Genomic DNA, 18,136 nt, shown 5'->3' with positions numbered 1-18,136 from the left:
GCTTTATTTCCTCCTGCCGGCCTCATTTTCTAAATTCACAGGCCAGTGAGTGTCATCCTTTATTTTTTTTAAGTTTGTTTGTTTGTCTGTTTATTTATTCATGAAAGACACAGGCAGAGGGAGAAGTGGAGTCCTTGCAGGGAGCCCGATGGGGGACTCCATCCCAGGACCCCGGGATCACGACCTGAGCCAGATGCTCAACCACTGAGTCACCCAGGTGCCCCTTGAGTGTCGTCCTTATGAGAGAAACGAGGCTCTGGAGCGTCCTCTCGTGTTCCACTTTCGCCTTTTCACTGCCCCTCACCTGCTGCAGGTCAGGTGAGGACAAGCAGAATTCCTCTGCTGGACGGGCCTCACACTCCAGTGCCTCTGCCAGAGAAGCTTCCAGCCACCACAACGCCTGAAATGCCAGCATTCTCATCAACTCCTCTGGTGAAGAATTCTTCTCCCCTCTGCTTCCTCCTGTCTGAAAACGCAAAAGTCCCTGGAAAAGTAATAGATTTTGTGTCTAGAGCAAATCACAGAGACCTCTTTGATGTGTCTTAGAGGATCATATGCTCTGGGAGCCCTGGACAGCTGATGTTGGCACCAAGAAATGGTTCAGGGAACAGACAGGGAAGGTGGAGGAGTTGATGAAAATTCTAGTCCGTTACGCAATTTTGTCCTGTATTAACCTCATGCCTTGGCTCAGGTTCAGGGGAAGTTGTAATAGTTCATGTTGTAGCTGAGGCTGTAGATGCTCCAGCCATATCCTCTTGGCCTACCTTAGAACTTACCTGAAGAAATTTTCCAAATAACAGCAAGGAAAGACACAGATGTGGAGAGTTAACGTCGTGCAGAAACAAACGGGGACCCATTCTGAGAGGCATTCCATGTGTTGTCTCGGAGGGTCGTCAGCCTAACTGGACCCCAGCAACCCACAGTAGTAACCCCTTCACCAGTGCCCCTTTTATTGCTCACTCTTCAGAGTGCTTCTAGGATCACCCCTGGGGGAAAAAAAAAAAAACTACTCACATCCAAATTCTTGTTTCAGATCTTGTTTTGGCAGGAATAGCAATCAAGACACCATAGATAATGAACTTTCCCTGCCATTCCAAGTACCGATGGAGGAGGGTAAAAGCCCTCTTGCTTTGGAAACAACACACAGCCCCAGATTTTAGAAACGTACATTGAAATTTTAAAAGCCCATATACTTCTACTTGCAAAAGTTTCACTTAAGAAAACTAACAGACTGTGTGCAAAAATGCATGTGTGAGGATATCTATTTCCATGTAGAAGAGTAAAAATTGGGAAGCAACTAAAATTTCCAGCACTAGCAACTTGGCTAATACATTAGAGTAATTCTATGTTGCCATTAGAAAGTATAAATTGGGGCGCCTGGATGGCTCAGTCAGATGAGCACCTGCTTTCTGCTCAAGTCATAATCTCGGGGTCCTGGGATAGAGCCCCAAGTCAAGCTCACTACTCAGCAGGGAGTCTGCTTCTCCCTCTCCTTTTGCTCCTTCCCACCTCTCATGCTCGCTCTCTCTCAAATAGATGGGTAAAATCTTGAAAAAGAAAGAAAAAGAAGAAGAAAGAAAGAAGAAGAAAGAAAGAAAGAAAGAAAGAAAGAAAGAAAGAAAGAAAGAAAGAAAGAAAGAAAGAAAGAAAGAAAGAAAAAGGAAGGAAGGAAGGAAGGAAGGAAGGAAGGAAGAAAGAAAGAAAGAAAGAAAGAAAGAAAGAAAGAAAGAAAGAGAAAGACCATGTCTGTGATACATTAAGTGAAAATGCAGATGACAAAGCATCATGTGCAGCATAATCTACTTTTGCAGATAGTACATTCGTGTGCGAACATGTGTGCAGGAAGAATCTCGAAGGATGACAACAAAATATAAACTGGTTACCTTTGGGTATAAGAGTTGGGAATTGTGGATCATTCTCCTCTCCTTCTTTACACTTTTAAGAATTGGGGGGAAAAACACTTTTTCTTTTTACCACTAAAACCAGTTTTAAAACTCCAAAAAAAGTCTAAAAAAATGAATGGCCTCAGCCACCGAGAACCGAATTCCGTAGCTAAAAGTTCCGAGCGGAGAACAGAGGGGGCCGGTGCCCCTGAGCCGGAGCAGAGCTGGGCAGTGGCTGCTGCACCGGGACAGCGACACCTGCCACCGGCGGAAGCAGGGGCGTCACGTGTCCCGCCCGCGTGGCCCGCGTGGTGCTCGCGGGCACCCACCCCCCACCTCCCAGCGGCCCTCAGCAGCTCCCTTTCCAATTTGCTGCTCTTCCGGGAGTTGGTTATCCCCAGGGAAGGAGGGCGCCCTCGTTGCCACGGCAACGGGAGCCTCCCAGCCCGGACACCTGCCCCGCGCAGCCCCGCCCCGCCCCGCCCCGCCCGGGGGAGGGGTGGAGGCTTCAGGCGCTGGGGCCTGAGGGAAGGAGGGGACAGGAATTAAAACGCAGGGTCAGAGGGAAGGGACAGGAAGAAAAATGGACGAGAGGGCCCCTGACAAGCCCCTTGGCCACTGAGCGCTTCCTCCCGCCCCCGGCGCTCCTCCGTCAAAGGCCGCGTCCCCGGATCCCGAGCTGGCGGGTGGGGCTGTCGGACGCTGCTGGCGTCTCCGCGTCTTCCAGGAACCCCGGGGCGTGTTTTAAAGTCTCGGGAACGGAGCGCGCCGGAACGGAGCTTTCACTCTCCTGCCCCGCCCGCCCGGACCGAGAAGGCGGGTGAGCCAGCGGGCCGCAGCGACCGGCCGAGCCCAGCGGCCGCGCGCGGGGAGGGGGGCCCGCAGCCCGGCCCCCGGCCCCCGGCCCCCGGCCCCCGGCCCCCGGCCCCCGGCCCCCGGCCCCCCGGCCCCCCGGCCCCCCGGCCCCCCGGCCCCCCGGCCCCCCGGCCCCCCGGCCCCCCGGCCCCCCGGCCCCCCGGCCCCGCCCGGCGGCCCCGCCCCCGCCCGGCGGAAGGCGGTGCGCGCGGCGGAAGGCGGAGGCGGCTGCTGGGCCACGCCCCGCGCCCAGGCCGCGCCCCCTGCGGCCCCCGGGCTGCCTGCAGGGGCCTCCGGGGCTGGCGGCGCCGAGCTCGCAGACCTTCGCGCGCGAGGTACCGCGTCTCCTGTTACCCACCCCAGGGGCAGCCCAGGGCTCAGCTCCAAGCGTTTCACTGCCTGGCCTGGAAACCCTTTCCTCTCTGCTCCAGCAGCAGCAGCCCTTTGATTAATGGAGTCTCCTGGCGTGGGAGCGTCGAGCCACTGCCCCGCTGGAAACCCCTGGTGCCTGCTGGCTCCCATCTGGAGCGCGTGTACGCCCAGGTGCACCCCCTTTCTTCAGCCTCCTTCCCTCTTCCTGCTGCCTCCCTCTCCCTGAAACCTTAGGACTTGTGGTTGCGATGAACCTTACTTAGGCTGTTCCAAGAGTCCTTTTCCTCCCAGCCTCTCTGTGAACCCACCTCCTCCAACACCTGACATTTATTTTCCTTCAGCTACTCTCTTCTTCCCCTCAGTGTCCACACACACACACACACACACACACACACACACACACGCAGGCCTGTTCCCTTCCCCCTCCTCCATCAGGCCAGTGAGAAATGGGCTCACCCAGTAGCAAGCGCACAGGCAGTCGACAGCTGCCCACTCAGCCCACGAGGGCAGCACACCAGCCGCACGCCCATGTGGAAACAGTGCTTTTGACAACCCCAGGCATCATATTTCACGAGTGAGCCAAATGTAGAAAGGATTAGCTGTTTCACCCAATAAGCCCACATCTGTAGTTACATTCTGATGGGGATAAAATGACTCTGGTTATTAATCCTTCTGCTTTAGGGTATAAGCTGATCACCAGCTGGGCTCAGGGGGAAAAAAATCTATCCCAGCTCGTGCCAGCCTCCTCCCCATCCTCACCTGCCCCATCTTCTGTGCTGTACTGTTGCACATCTAGGTCTGCAGACCAAGCCGAAGCCTGGCAGCTGAAGCGCCTCTGAGACAAAACAGCTCCGATCTGTTCTGTAGAGGACATCCATTCAATCCTGGGAGTATGTACAGGGAATACACTTTAGGCAAGATGTCGTTGGTCTTCACTGTGGCAGAAACAAAGATGATTCCTGCATGGCTGTGTCTTTTTCATGCTGAAAAAAGCTGAAGTGGGCGGTCAGAACCTGCATGTGGTTTCTGGGACTTCCTGCCCTGAGGCACCCTGGGTGTATCAAATGGCCCAGGGGAATCCAGTTTGGGTAGGACAGTATTTTCTAAGTCAGCTGCCTACAAGGAATGGAGCGTTCGCTTATGTGGCTTCTCCCTACGGGGAACCAGCAGGACAGGGTAGCTTTGTTTCTATTGTGGATCCTTTCTCTTTAAACGCCAGATCTGCAGGCACTGGTGACTTCCAGGAGTCTCCCTGTCCCTTGGTGTCACCAAGAGGAGAGAAGCAGGTGGAGAGCTAAGGTTTCCTCTTTCCAGATCACCAGGCCTGCAGCACACCACACAAAGAAGTGACATTACTGAGAGGCAATTTTCCCCAGTCAGTTCAGACGTGACCAAGTCTGGGCTGACCAAGTGATCCAGCATCCACATTGGAACCTCTCAATAATGAAAAGAGGTGCCACTGATAATTGCATGGAACTTTCCTGAGCAAACCAGGGTGTGTTCACCTTACCTGAGGGGTTGTTTCCATCTGCAGGGGCCATGATAGAAGGTACTGCTGATACTGCTGAAACAGGACAGTTGGTTAGCTCCTCCCTCCCTGAATCCTTCATCCTTTTTAAGAATTTTAGATGTGCATTTTGCAAGAATGTCTGTCTTCTAGAGACGATTTCCTAGCATCACTTTGCTGTAGGGAACTGGCAAACTCCTCCAAAGGAAACTAAAGATTAATATTCATTTTTAAGCTGCTCCTGTTTTTTTTTTAATATTTTATTTATTTTTTCATGAGAGACACACAGAGAGAGAGAGAGAGAGAGAGAGAGAGGCAGAGACACAGGCAGAGGGAGAAGCAGGCTCCATGCAGGGAGCCCAAAGTGGGACTTGATCCCGGGTCTCCAGGATCAGGCCCTGGGCTGAAGTCGGCGCTAAACCGCTGAGCCACTTGGGCTGCCCTGCTCCTGTTTTTAATACTGTTCAATTCTTATTGCAGTGCTGAATTAAATATTCATATTTATTTATCTATTTATTTACTTATTTATTTTAAAGATTTTATTTATTTATTCATGAGAGACACAAAGAGAGAGAGGCAGAGACACAGGCAGAGGGAGAAGCAGGCTCTCCATGGGAAGTCCAATGATTTGATCCCAGGACCCCAGGTTCATGACCTGAGCTAAAGGCAGATGCTCAACCACTGAGCCACCCAGGCATCCCTAAATATTCACTTATAAAATGAAGAAAAAAAATCAGTCCTAGTCCTCTTCTGTGAACACCTACTTCAGCCCTTCCTCTCTCTCCTCTGCTGATTTGCCCTCTTCCCTGAGGCCCCTATATTTCCACTCTCCAACTCTGGATCAGCTCAACCATCTCCTTTATTGGTGCTATCTGTGTCTGGGATGCTGGGAGATAATAGAGATTGTCATCAATAATGTTTGTTAAGTGAATAAATCAGGATTGACACCATTGCACAGTTATGCTTCCTACCCTTGAATGCATCTCAGCATCACTCAGTTGCTCTGCGGGCTTTCTCGGTTCACATGGTAATATTCCAAGCCTTAGGTAACCCAAATCTCCACCTACCCTCTAACTCTTGGCACTGGCCCTAACTTCTTCAAGAACAAAGAGCAAAAACAAAATAAATCTGAAGTATGAGCTTCTTGAACTTTCTACACTCTCTTTGACCTCCAAGCTACATATATTGATGGACACCCCTCTTTGATGAAAACTGCCCTCTTTTCTGCTCCCTCTGTGTGGCCCCCATGGGCGCTGCCACATACTCACATGGGACCTCCTCCCCATGCCACAATTTATTGACCCAACCGGGCTCCTAAAGACTCAAGTTGAGCCAGTGAGAACTTTCCACAGAATTTTGAGTCAGTCCAGTTTGTCTCCTGTGGCTACAGCTGTCTGCCTTGTGTCCCCCTTCAGACTGACAAAGCTGATGACCTACAGGGGATAGAAATATGCTCATCTCTATATCCAAAAACTAAATAATAAAACAAAGATTTTCAACTCTTTTTCCTCCTCCAAGCTCCAGTCCCTTCCCTTCTACCTCTGTTTCCTTACCTCCTATGATACCCAATCTACTGCTATGATCCGGCTCCCTCTCATCTTCCCTCTGCTCACCTAAATAAAGAGGTAAGCTGAGGCGAGCTCAAATCACCAGAAACCGGGTTTATTTGAGGATAACAGAGCAAGCGCGATTCAGAAAATGTATGTTGTAGCAGCATTGGGCAGGGCCACTAAGGTTTTGAGGCAGGCTAGATTTGTAGGCAAGGAGTGCCAAGAGGGGGACGTCCAGCCAGAGTCCAAGCACGCAAGTCACGGGCTTGAAGATGGGGAGCCATTCTTGAGGGATGTTCATAAGTCAGGAGATGAGTCTCACTCTTCTGTAAATCAGACAATGATAGGAAATCAGTTTCTTGGCTCTTAAATTCCATTCTTCTGAAGGCATGTGTGTGAGATTCTTTATCCCATATCCCCCAGTTCCATTTTAGACTGCAATCCTGCACCTCTTTCCCCATGAGCAGTGCATCCTGAGCTATGCCCAAGTCCCAGAACTCGTGCAGCTTGTCTGCAGCATCTGGCCCCACTCATCCACTCTCTGAGTCTTGACACAGGCACTCCTCCAGATGGTTTTCCTCCTGGCTCTTGTTCTAACACAAAGAAGCCTGACCTACAGAAGCTGTACCAGGGTCTAAATATTCTAAGGATCCACAGCTCTTCCAAACCTCTTTCCAAAACCTCTTCTCACCTCATAGAGATGCAGCCAGCCTGTGTCTGCTCTCCTGGTGCATCACAGAGCGAAGGCTAACTTATCTAGTGAAATCATAGAAGCCAGGGTGTTAACAGATGACTTATTTCATTATTTTGATAGCAGCTCTCACAGACTTAGCTCAGTGTCTCTCAAATGTGGATTATAGTGGAAGGAGACGGTAGAGAACAGGGATTGGGATGGAAGAGGGTGCTAGGGATATATTATGGACAGTCTGAGAGTTTTAAGGACATTGAAGTTTTGTATTTTCACTTCATGTTAATATCAGTACTCGATTGTGCATTTTAATTTACTGCCCCATTGGCATGGAGGGCTCACCAACTTTTAGTGCATTGTTTTCAAAGTAGAATGTATTCTCAACGTTTCAGAGAATTTTCTACTTCTAAAGAGAGTGTCTTTGTTCCTCAGATTGGGAAGTACTGACTCAAGGAATAAGCTTCCTTGAAATGTGAGAGCTGTCTATGTACCTGGCAGCACCATAGTGAGAGACAGAAGTGCAACACCGGAGTCTTTTCCTCAAAAATTCATGGGCTCATTAGGAAGATGACACAGGGACACTTAAAAAAATTAAATACAAGCATAAAGTAAGAATGTGAGACGTGTCACAAAATGGCACTTTATTAAGTGATGTGGACAACACTTTCTATGAGGTCAGATGCAAGAGAGCTTTCCCTGTATGGGAATGATCATGGAGCCTTCTCGGTTGGGAGAGGGTCTAGCCATACTGCTCATCCAGGAAGTGAGCAAGGCTGGAGATGACAAATATGTAGCTGGAGAAGAAAGAGAGAGACTGTAGCCACAGAGAAAGTTCATGAAACAGCAAAAGTCAGATTCAGAGTGGATTGAATGGAGGGTTCTCATGGGGGCAAAAGTGGACAATGCGGGGTCCCCTCTATCACACTGAATACATACCCAGCAAGGACACCAACAATTCTCTGCTTAAGAATTTGTGGCTTGATAGTTTTTTAAAAAGCATGCAGAAGTCTTTATGGGAAAAATTAGAACAGAATTGGGCTTCCTTACACTTACATTTTAATCATGTATAATCCCTTCTATGGAGACAGAAGTGAGACTGCATGATCATATCAGTGCTTGTTCCTCGAAAGGTCTGATGCAGCCCATTAGGAGACAATCAAGCTGGGGTCATGTTCTGCAGGACTTGAATTCCAAGTGAGGCAATCAAAGCCTACCCACCCTGCTGTGCAAAGAGCTTCAAGGCCACTGGCAACCTCACATTCTCTACCTCTAGTCTAACACTGGAGTTAGATCCTTCACTACATAGCATACAAGGCCACACACAGGAGAGTTTTCTTTATTGTGGTGATTTATGCCTTCTCATTTTATTGCTGCTATTGATTGGCATTGGTTGGAGGAAATCATACCCTCTTGAATACAAAAGCCCCCCCTTGCAGAATGTCCCCTATAACAGCTGGTGATGTTTATTGCTCTTATTAACCTGACAGTCTGGAGATGATATTGATGATACTCATACAGCGCTTTCATTCCTCTGGGTTACTGGGACACCACTTTGTTGTTGTCACCTCCAGCCACGTGGTGCTTAGGACAGTGAAGACATGGCACCATAGTGCTTTGAGTCACAGGTATCTGAGGAATGAGTAAATGAATGAATAAGTGAAAAATTAAAGAGGATCTGTGCTGAGAAGAGGCATCCCAAGATTGGGATGGGAGGGCAGTTGAAGCTCACGATGGCTAAGGCCTCCTCTGACCCTACGAGCTCTTCTTCCTCTGGGCACAGGTCAGAGAAGACATTCAGTTCTCCAGTCGTCACTCAAGAGAGATTCCCTTTCTGGCCTTTATCCTGAGCTTTCTGAGAAACACCACACCACCTCCACAACAGGGGATCTCTGCCTCTCAAGCCTCAGGGAAGACAGTTCTTTCCAATGGCCAACTCAGCTCTCTGAAACTGATCTTAGTGCATCCATCTGCCTGCTCCTTCAATGCCAATAGCTCTTCTCGGGATCAGGATAAGACCGTCATGAAAGCTAGCCCAGGGGGGAAGTCCACAGAAGGACTTGGTGGGGAGGAGGGGAGGAGGCAAGGCACACATGGAAACACTGGTCAAGGTGATGGGGATCTGTAGGAGGCGGGGAGGGGCCCCAGGGATTCACTCAGGAAGAGTAATTACATTGAGCACAACAGATCTCTGGCCCAGCATCGCTGCCCAGAGCATGGCCCTGAATGAAGGTGGATTGCTTCAATTATCTGGGCATCTTGATGAATGGGTACTGCACATGCTCTGGGGAACATGGGAGGAAACGAGCCACAGATTAATCACTCATGGCATCACTGAATGGAGGGTGTTTAGAGTCTGTGAGAGCCACGGGGACAACAGGTCCACAAAAGCAGAGAGGGAAACAGAAAGCAATTAGGCCATGATTAGAAAAAAAAGGGGGAGGAAGCAAATCTTACACTGAGACTCATCTCTTTTAAACTAATTTGCATAAAGCTAGTGACAATTCAAGTAGCCCAGGTAGGGACGAACATCAAAGTTCAGTTATGGGAATTGCTTGCTTGGGGTTGGGGGGGGGGCGGCAAGGGCTAGGGCCCCAAAGGTAACCCCAAACCAGAGAAGGAGTATCTCAGAAGCAAAAGGAGTAGGGGGAGGAGCAAGACAAGGAGATAAGAACTAATGATAAGCAACGCCGCGGAGGCTTCCAAAAGAGGACGAGGCAACAGGCCACTCCAGCCTTTCTTAGGACGCCAGAGGTGCCCCCATTAGTGGAATCTCACGACCTCTCTGCTCCCAAATTCTTGTGAGGGTACATGCGTCTAAATAACAAGAATTATTTTTCTTTGAGAAATGTTTGGTTATGTACATCCAACATTTAACATACGGTCTATCATAAATGTTTCTTGAACAAATGAACAAAAATAGCTAGCGTTTTTTACACTTCTGTGTCAGGCAATATGCTGAGTGCTTTACACAAGTAAATGTAATGTAATTCACACAATCTTCCTATGAGATGTTTTTCAATTCCTTTTTTAGGGATTAAAAAAAACAACAGAGTCTCAAATAAGTGAAGTCACTTATTTAGCGGGTAAGTGACTGAATGTTGGATGCAAGGAAAGAAGGGCAAAGGGGGTGCACGAGAGAGAGAGAGAGAGAGAGAGAGAGAGAGAAAGACAGGGGGTGGTGGAGAGGGGCAGGGAAAGGGAGGGAAAGAAGAGGAGAGAGACGGAAAGGGAGAGAGGGAAAAAGAGAGAGAGGGAGAAAGAAGGAGCAAGGGGTGGGGTAGAAGGAACATCTTAAGAAGAGCTGTGAGAAGCCTCAGAGAATTGTTTTTGAAAATCATTTGACTTAAGAAAAATGTGCCTGACACGCAGATCCACTTTAATTCTTCTTTAGTGCCAGGCATCGAATCCCGTGAGGAGCCGTGAAAACTCGCACAGCCTCACGTGGGAATGGAAGAAAATAAACCAACAGGGCAGGATTTTAAATGAACATAGAAAATACAACGCATCCTTGGGCCGCTGACTCCTGCAGCCTTCGGCAACCGTGTGAGGATAATGGGACACAGGTGCTGGTGTGCTCACTGGCCAGCTCACTGGTTGTCAAGAGACATGATTCCATGAACCTCAGACAACAAGCAGGTTTTATTCAGAATAATAACAATAAAAACCAATGAGGGACTGAAGAGAAACATGAATGAGAAAATAAAAGTCAGATGACCTGATCTGCCTCAGGTATAGAGAAGCAGGACCCAATTTGGACTCTGAGCTCCCCTAACAGCCTAAACAATGAGGGAAATAAGCAACTGCAAAGGCCATGGTATCCATGAGACAAAAGTAAACCCATGGTTTAGAGGAAGCACAGCTTTTTCTGATGCTGAAACCTCAGACATTTTTTAAGATTTATTTATTTATTTGAGAGAGAGAGAAAGGTGGGGAGGGGCAAAGGGAGAGGGAGAGAGAAACTTTAGCAGACTGTGCTCAGCACAGAGCGAGACATGGGGCTCCATCTCATGACCCTGAGATCACTACCTGAGCCAAAACCAAGAATCCTTCACTTAACTTACTGAAGACCAAGAATCCTTACTTAACCCAGGCGCCCCTGAAGCCCCAGATCTTTTTTCTTGGCCACACACGCAACAGCACCCTGCAATGATATAAGTGGCAGATTTCATGTTTGTGGTCCTGGACGCCGTGCTAGCCACTCCAGACCTGCAGCCCCTGAGGGCAGGAACCCAGAGGTGCCATGAGGCCTGCTGCAGGGAGAGGGCCTTTCTGGCTGCCAGCAGGATGGCCACTTCCCTGGAGCCAGACCCCAGAGACAGGGGAGCAGGGGCACTTCAAGAGGCCCCCCAGGGACCACCTCTCCTGGAAGCCTTGTCCGCAGCAGGCACCTGCAGCTGGCCCACTGCCTCAGCAGCCAGTCCGCAGCCCAGGGGACAGGAAGGGTCCAGGAACCTGGGAGAAAGCCCTGACAGCCAGGGAATAACCCAGAGAACAGGTAGAAAATGCAATTGCAGGACCTCCGCCAGCAGAAGGGTGTCCTCTCAGCTCCCTTCAGAAGGTCTGGACCAGAAAGGCTATCCCTCAGTGTAAGCTCCAAGGTCACATCATGACCTGTTTTCCTCGGCTGCTGGACGGGGTCTTACCGATGCGACAGGTCAGATTAAAACCTCATTCAATCACTATGGGCGGAACCTTTTTTATGCACCCAGGCCAGCCGGGTGAGCCCCATGTTCCAGCTCAATGCATCCCTGCTCTCAACTCCCCGGCGGGCATGGTTATCACCCATGTGCACTGGGTGTCACATCCCCGGGTTGCCTCCTGCTGCTGCTGCTCTACGGATGCTCTTTGGATGTCCGCCCCCCCCTTTCTCAGGTTGCCAGAGACAAGCTGGGCTGCGACTCCCTTGCATAGTCTTCTTCCAATTCAAAACAAAACTTGACAGGCATAAACAGACCTTTCCAAAAAACAAACAAACAAACAAAAACTAGAGTGCTGGATCACCAAAATGCGAGTAACTTTGCCCTGTTTTACCTCCTCTCCTTCTTTCTAACCCAGATATTTTATGAAGTATTTGCAGTGTCCCCTTCCCAGGCACGTGGTTGCTCCGAAGTGAACAGAGCACAGGGCTCCCAAGCTCACCCTGCTGAGCAGGTGAGGAATTCCACTGGCAGGAAGGGCTTAGGGGGGTACAGAGGAAGCCTCCTGCCCCCGGGGACTGTGAGAGGACAAAGAGCAGGTTTCACCTGCCGGAGAAGGTAAGTGAAGAAGGTGGAGGTGAAGGATGATGCAGATGCCCAGGTTAATACGTGTGACGGGCCCTGGCAAGGGGGATACGCAGAGCTAACTTGAGGCCTGGGTGGCAGCTCCTGGGTTTTGGCTGGTTCCCAACTGGGTGCAATTTTGTCTAGAGACAAAATGTCTGCAGGCTTTCTGGTTGATGCAATGGTGTGTGTTCGGGGTGGGGAGGGTGCTATGAGCATCTACCCAGAGTCAAGAGATGCTGCTAATAGCCTTTCAACACCCAGGACCCCCCCACAATAAGGAATCATCAGCTGGGAATGCCCAGGATTGAGAACCTCCACACTAGAGTCACGAGGAGCCACTGAAGGCTCTAGGCAGGGCAGTGATATGATTAGAGATGTGTTCTTAGCTCCCTTGTCCATATTGAATGAGTTAGGAAATTGATTTTAAAAACAAAACAAAACAAAAAAAACAGAATGCAGCCCAGGAGTGGCTGTTGGAACCAGGGAGCTGACAGCCTGGAATGGAGAGCACTCCATCCGGAAAGAGAACCCCCACATGATCTACTTCATCTGTAAAATGGGGTGTGAGATTTGTTTTATTTTATTTTACAAATTTTTATTAAATAAATTTTATTTAATACTGTTCTTTACTTATTCCTGTGTTGCTGGGATGACCAAATACAATAGTACTTATGAAAGGCTTTGTGAAGTGAATAGAAATGTGGATGAAAGATATTTTTGTACTATAAAGAGCACCTTTTAACAATTACACCACTATTGTGTGCTAACTGTATTGAAGTAGAAAATATAATTAAGCTAGAAAAAGGACAATAAAGCTCACTCATCATTTCACTATCCAGAAATAACATTTTTAGATTCAAGTGTATATTTTTAGCTTTCCAGACTTGCATGTGTGTCATTTTTTTTTTCAGTAAAAATTGGGATCCTGCTTTCCCCACAAACATGCATTGCAAATAGAACCCTATATCAATCAAATGTTTCTAATAGTGTCCTCTATTGTTACATTGTTGTGTTTTTCAAATTTTCCACATTTACAAATGAAAATTGCTGGGAATTATATCTCCTTGTTGAATTTAATTCCTTTAAAGCAAAAAGTGACGTTGAGAAATCCATGGCTCAGCCAGTACCCCCCACAACACGGGTGCCCTTAGTACTGCTCTTGGGGACATTTGCATGGGATCCTGGAGTTTCAGGCAAATGAGGGGCAGTAAGTATCCCCCCCTCCGCCCCCATGGAAGAGTTGACTGCACTTTTGTCAAGGTAATTTTGCTTCCTGCTCAGTAATGTGGGAAAGTGGACAGGTGTCTCCCACTGAGAGGCACCTGATATATTTCAAAAGTGCCACAAATGTCCCCTAAAACTTTTCTCAGCAGTCCCAGCTAAGGCCACTTCTCCAAAGCCCAGCCAACTGGGAATGGTGGACCAGTAACTTGCTTTACTCCAACAATTCATCTGCTGACTTGTAAACTATGCCACAGGGCAGCCCCAATGGCTCAGCGGTTTGGTGCCGCCTTCCGCCCAGGGTGTGATCCTGGATATCTAGGATCAAGTCCGTGTCAGGCTCCCTGCGTGGAGCCTGCTTCTCCCTCTGCCTGTGTCTCTGCCTCTCTCTCTCTGTGTCTCTCACGAATAAATAAATAATATCTTAAAAAAAAAAAAAACCTATGCCACAGTAATCTGCAACACCTCTCACCAGAAGGGGCTGAGCCAACCCAGGAGTGGTCGTGAATATGCACAGACTCAGTCACACTCTTTCTCTTTCTTTCTTTCTTTTTCTTTCTTTATCTTTCTTCTTTCTTTCTTTTTCTTTCTTCTTTCTTTCTTTCTCTCTTTCTCTTTCTTTCTTTCTTTCTTTCTTTCTTTTTTTTTCTTTCTTTTTTTTTTTTTTTTTTGAGAGAGAGAGAGCTTGCACGTTGGGGAGGCAGAGGGAGAGACAATCCCCAACAGGCTCCAAACTGTTCAGAGCCTGACCACGGGCTTGATTTCATGATCTTGAGATCATGACCTGAGCTGAAATCCACAGTCAGACACTTAACCGACTGAGCTACCGGGTGCCCCGACTCACCCACTCTCTTCACACAGTTTCCCTTGTGGTAAATGGCATGGGGTTGAAAGATAGTAGCCCTTGTCTGTCACGAGGAATGTGAAACTGGTGGTTCATCTCTCCCAGAAACAAATTCAAATTGTTACTAAGCTACACTGCCAAGAAGGGAAAGCACAGAAATCACCTAAATGTCCAAAACGAAACGTGTGACTATTATCCATTGTACATCCATTTCCTGGAATATTAATCTCTCATTTTCACTGAAAACCGAACATCTACAACAACATCTAAAATTCTTATAAAAAATTAAAATAAAATTCTTATAACAAAATATTGAGAAAAGGAGGGGACAAAAATATATGAGAGTAAAACTACTCCCTGTGTTTACATTGGCATTTTCATGTGAAAAGGGGTATAAACCTCTAATTGTCACAGCTGCTGTGTTAAGTGAGATCATGAAGGGATTTGGGATTTTTTTCCTTCTATGTTTGTTTTCATAATGTTCTGTAATGGGGCTATGATTACTTTTATAGTGAACATGTCCGTGCACGGGTGCGTGTATGCATGTATGAGTGGGATACTTAAGTGTGGAGCCCTCGCTTCACACACTGCAGTTGAGGTGGAAGAATGGGAGGGGGGAAGCACCATCTGGGCTTAGCGAATGTCAGTCACCTGGCGAGAAGGTGGGCAGGGGAGTCACAGTGAGGGTGGCCCGTGTCCCCGGGTGGCCTGCTTATGTCATCCTTGAGGACCGTACCTGGGCTGACAACCCCAAGACTAAAATTTCTTCCCTATAGAGATAGCTCTGAGGCAGACAAAGAATCTAAACCCCAGCTGGGCTCCATGACACCCAGTACACAAACTGTCCAATCTCACAGACACTGCTGGACCTACTAGTCCTGAATTCCCATCCCCCCAAGTGTCCCTCAGTGTCCCAATCACTTGGCAGGGGGAAGAGGGGATCTTTGGAAGACATTGGTCTGCATGCTGCCTGAGCTCTTGGCTCCGTCTACTGGGCTCCAGAATTTTCCTGCCCGGTTGGACACAACTACGGAGGCCCAGGAAGCTGTGCCAGCTCTCAGAGGCACCCTTTCTGCCAGCCAGCCCTGGGGCGGGCAGGATGTATTGGGAAGACTCTCTTCCCTTCCCTTCTACTTGGGTTGGCAGTTCTGGAAGAGATAAAGGGGGGGTCCCAGTCTCCAGGCCCTGCCTGGAGGCCCAGCCCATCAAGAGCCCGAGAGGTTGGCCCAGGGTGTGGGACAGGCAGTGGGGCCCCGGGGTCCTCGTGGCCTTGGTCTCCTTCCTGCCTAGGGTGGCTGTGTGCCTCTGCTCTCCCTCTCACTTCCCTCTCCTGTTCTCCGCCTCGGGCCACTGTGTCTGGCTGGTCATTGGCCTCCGGTACCCTATCTTCCCTCTCTTGGTCTCTTTCTCCCTCTTAGCGTCTTTACTGTGTATCTATTGCCAGCCTTTTCCATGATCCGCTCTGGGAAGCCGGCACCAGCCCTCCTGAAGCCCACAAGGCTAACCCACGCTCTCCGGACCAAGGGCCCACGCTGCGCTCCCGGCTCTCCCAGGGGTGAGGCCTGCCTCCCCGCAGAAGGACGCGGAGGGAGGAAGCGTCCCGCCCTATGTGGCTCCCGGGGAGGCTGTGGAGGGAGAAGGGAAGTGGCCGCGGACACCCCGCCGACTCCCTGCACTGGCTTCTTGGCTTTCTTGTACTAACACCGCAGGCTAAGGGATAAGGGACAAGGAGAGGACAGAGGAAGAACACAACACAGTTTTGCATCTGTGGAAAGAAACGTCCTTCCTGGCCCAGGTTTTGGCGCCAAGCACGGCTCCCACCCCTGGAGTTCGGCAGAAATGAGGTCACAGGGGAAGGAAAAGAGAGGAAAAACTCCTCCACCTCAGCATGCCCCGAGTGGGAGTCCCACGGCGGCTCTAAACGGCATCACCGTTTGTGCGCTGAGGTGAGGCGGCGACACAGCAGGCCCTGAGAGGAAAGGCCATCACACCCAGGAATTCCGAGGCCCGGATTCTGGAGCACATGCGGTGTGTGTTATTCTTACCACAAACCAGAACTGTGTTCCTTTTTGAAATGGTTGACTCCACAGCTGTTTGAAAATCCCCTGGTACTTGGAGACAAATGATCCAAGTCAGGCTGTGCTAACAGGCCGGTGCTGGAGCCAGGCGGGAGGTGTGACTGGTGTGGGTCCTCAGGCCCATCAATCACTGCTCAGTGCAATTCCCAAGGGCCCACTGGACTCTCTGACAGCACTGTTTACATTAGAATATGATTGTGAAACTTCCAGAAAGAAGAGAGGTGGCAGAGAGCATGCCACTGGGCCAGCCCAGCCGCCTCACCCGCAGGGAGGCAGACCACACCAAGGCCCAGTGGCGTGAGGTGGGTCATGGCCTGAGCCCATTCTCTCCCAGGCTGTCCCTGAGGAGATGCCGGAATATTCTCTGACGTGGGAGCCAGAGCCACATCAGAGGGGACAGGGGTGAGTCCCACCTCAACGGCTCCACATGCTTGTCATGGGGTGGCTTCCACTGGGCTTACCACACCCCACCTCCAAAATCCTTGTGAATTCAGCCCAAAGCACCTGCTGACAGAAAAATATTTTTCATTTTTACTTCAGCTCTCTCAGCTAAGATGGCTTTGCCCAACATGGTGAGGGAAGACAGTGCTTTGCCCTGGGCCAGGACAGCTGGGAATGTTGGGAAGGCCCTGAATGGAAGAGCATTTGGGGAGCCCCGAAGACAGGAGGAAAGCACAGCCACAGAGGCCCACACAGATGGGGAGCTCCCAGGCTGCTGCAGCTGACGGGCTTGGCTAAAGAAGGATTATGCACCTGTTTAATCTTGAGAGAAAGATTGCAAGTTACGGCTGTTTTGCTCTAACACGCCCCATTAAATATTCCTGGAATCCAAATGCAAAAGGAAAAAATAAACCACTTTGAAATTGCAGGTAAGGGGTGATCTGACAGGCCTAGGCCCAGGTATAGCTGGACAGTCTGGGCAGGGAGGGCTCCTCCCCGGCTGTGCTGGGCTCCGGACAGGTGGGAGAGCCATGCTGCCCCACACCGCCCCTGGCTGGATGTGTCTGGGCACCAGCTGGTCCTTGGATCTGGGAGGAGAGCTGGGAGGAGAGACGGGTGGTGTCTTGGGGTGCGGCTGCTGCCTACGTTGGAGCCTACATTGGGCAAGGAAGAGTCTTCGGCCAGGGTGAGTCTGGGCAGGTTTACTTTCTGGGAGCTTACGCCACTCTGTGTCTCCAGCAAAGGGGAATACATATGTGGTGCTCATGAGGCTCACTGCTCTAAATCCTATAGGTGTATTAGCTCATTTAATCCTCACAACAAACCTGGAAAAGGGATGCCATCATTGCCTCTATATTACAGATGAGAAAACCAAGGCACAGAGAGTTAAGTGGCTTTCCCAAGGAAGACAGCATGGAAGTGCCAGGGTTAGGATTTGAACCCATGATCTGGCTCTAGAGTCCCTGCTCTTAACCAGGACACACTACATTGCCTCTTTAAGTGAACTTTAAAACCAACTATGTTTTTAACGTTTTATTTATTCATGAGAGAGGCAGAGACAGGCAGAGGGAGAAGCAGGCTCCTCGCAGGGAGCCCGATGTAGAACTCGTCCCAGGACCCCAGGATCGTGACTTTAGCCAAAGGCAGATGCTCAACCACTGAGCCACCCAGGTGCCCCTAAAACCAACTATTCTGCCCAAGAAACAGACCACACCCTGTCTGCTGGCTCTCATCCCCTGGAAGGTTCCACAAGGTCTGTGATTGGCTTTCTCTCCAGGTGGGAGCCCTCCTGCCCACCTGGACACCTCTTCCCCTCCAGAGCTCTGACAATTCAACCAGAACCGGTTTCCTATATTGTGCCCCACCTCCAGAAGCAAAAGAGTTGTACAAAGCTTGATTGCCATTAAAAAGTGAACACGGGACTGGTGGTAGGG

General features: G+C 49.7%; 1 long non-coding RNA gene across 1 annotated transcript; it reads left to right on the top strand.

The window, feature by feature from the left end:
* The first annotated feature begins 15,487 nt into the window (after positions 1–15,487).
* On the top strand, positions 15,488–17,130 carry LOC144313335 (uncharacterized). Its single transcript, XR_013379001.1, has 2 exons — positions 15,488–16,664; positions 16,803–17,130. It is a non-coding gene; the product is annotated as an uncharacterized LOC144313335 (long non-coding RNA).
* Positions 17,131–18,136: the final 1,006 nt, after the last annotated feature.

This window comes from Canis aureus, chromosome 5 (genome assembly GCF_053574225.1).
Source record: "Canis aureus isolate CA01 chromosome 5, VMU_Caureus_v.1.0, whole genome shotgun sequence".
Classification (NCBI taxonomy): Eukaryota; Metazoa; Chordata; class Mammalia; order Carnivora; family Canidae; genus Canis; species Canis aureus.
This window is presented reverse-complemented; position numbering and strand designations above follow the sequence as displayed.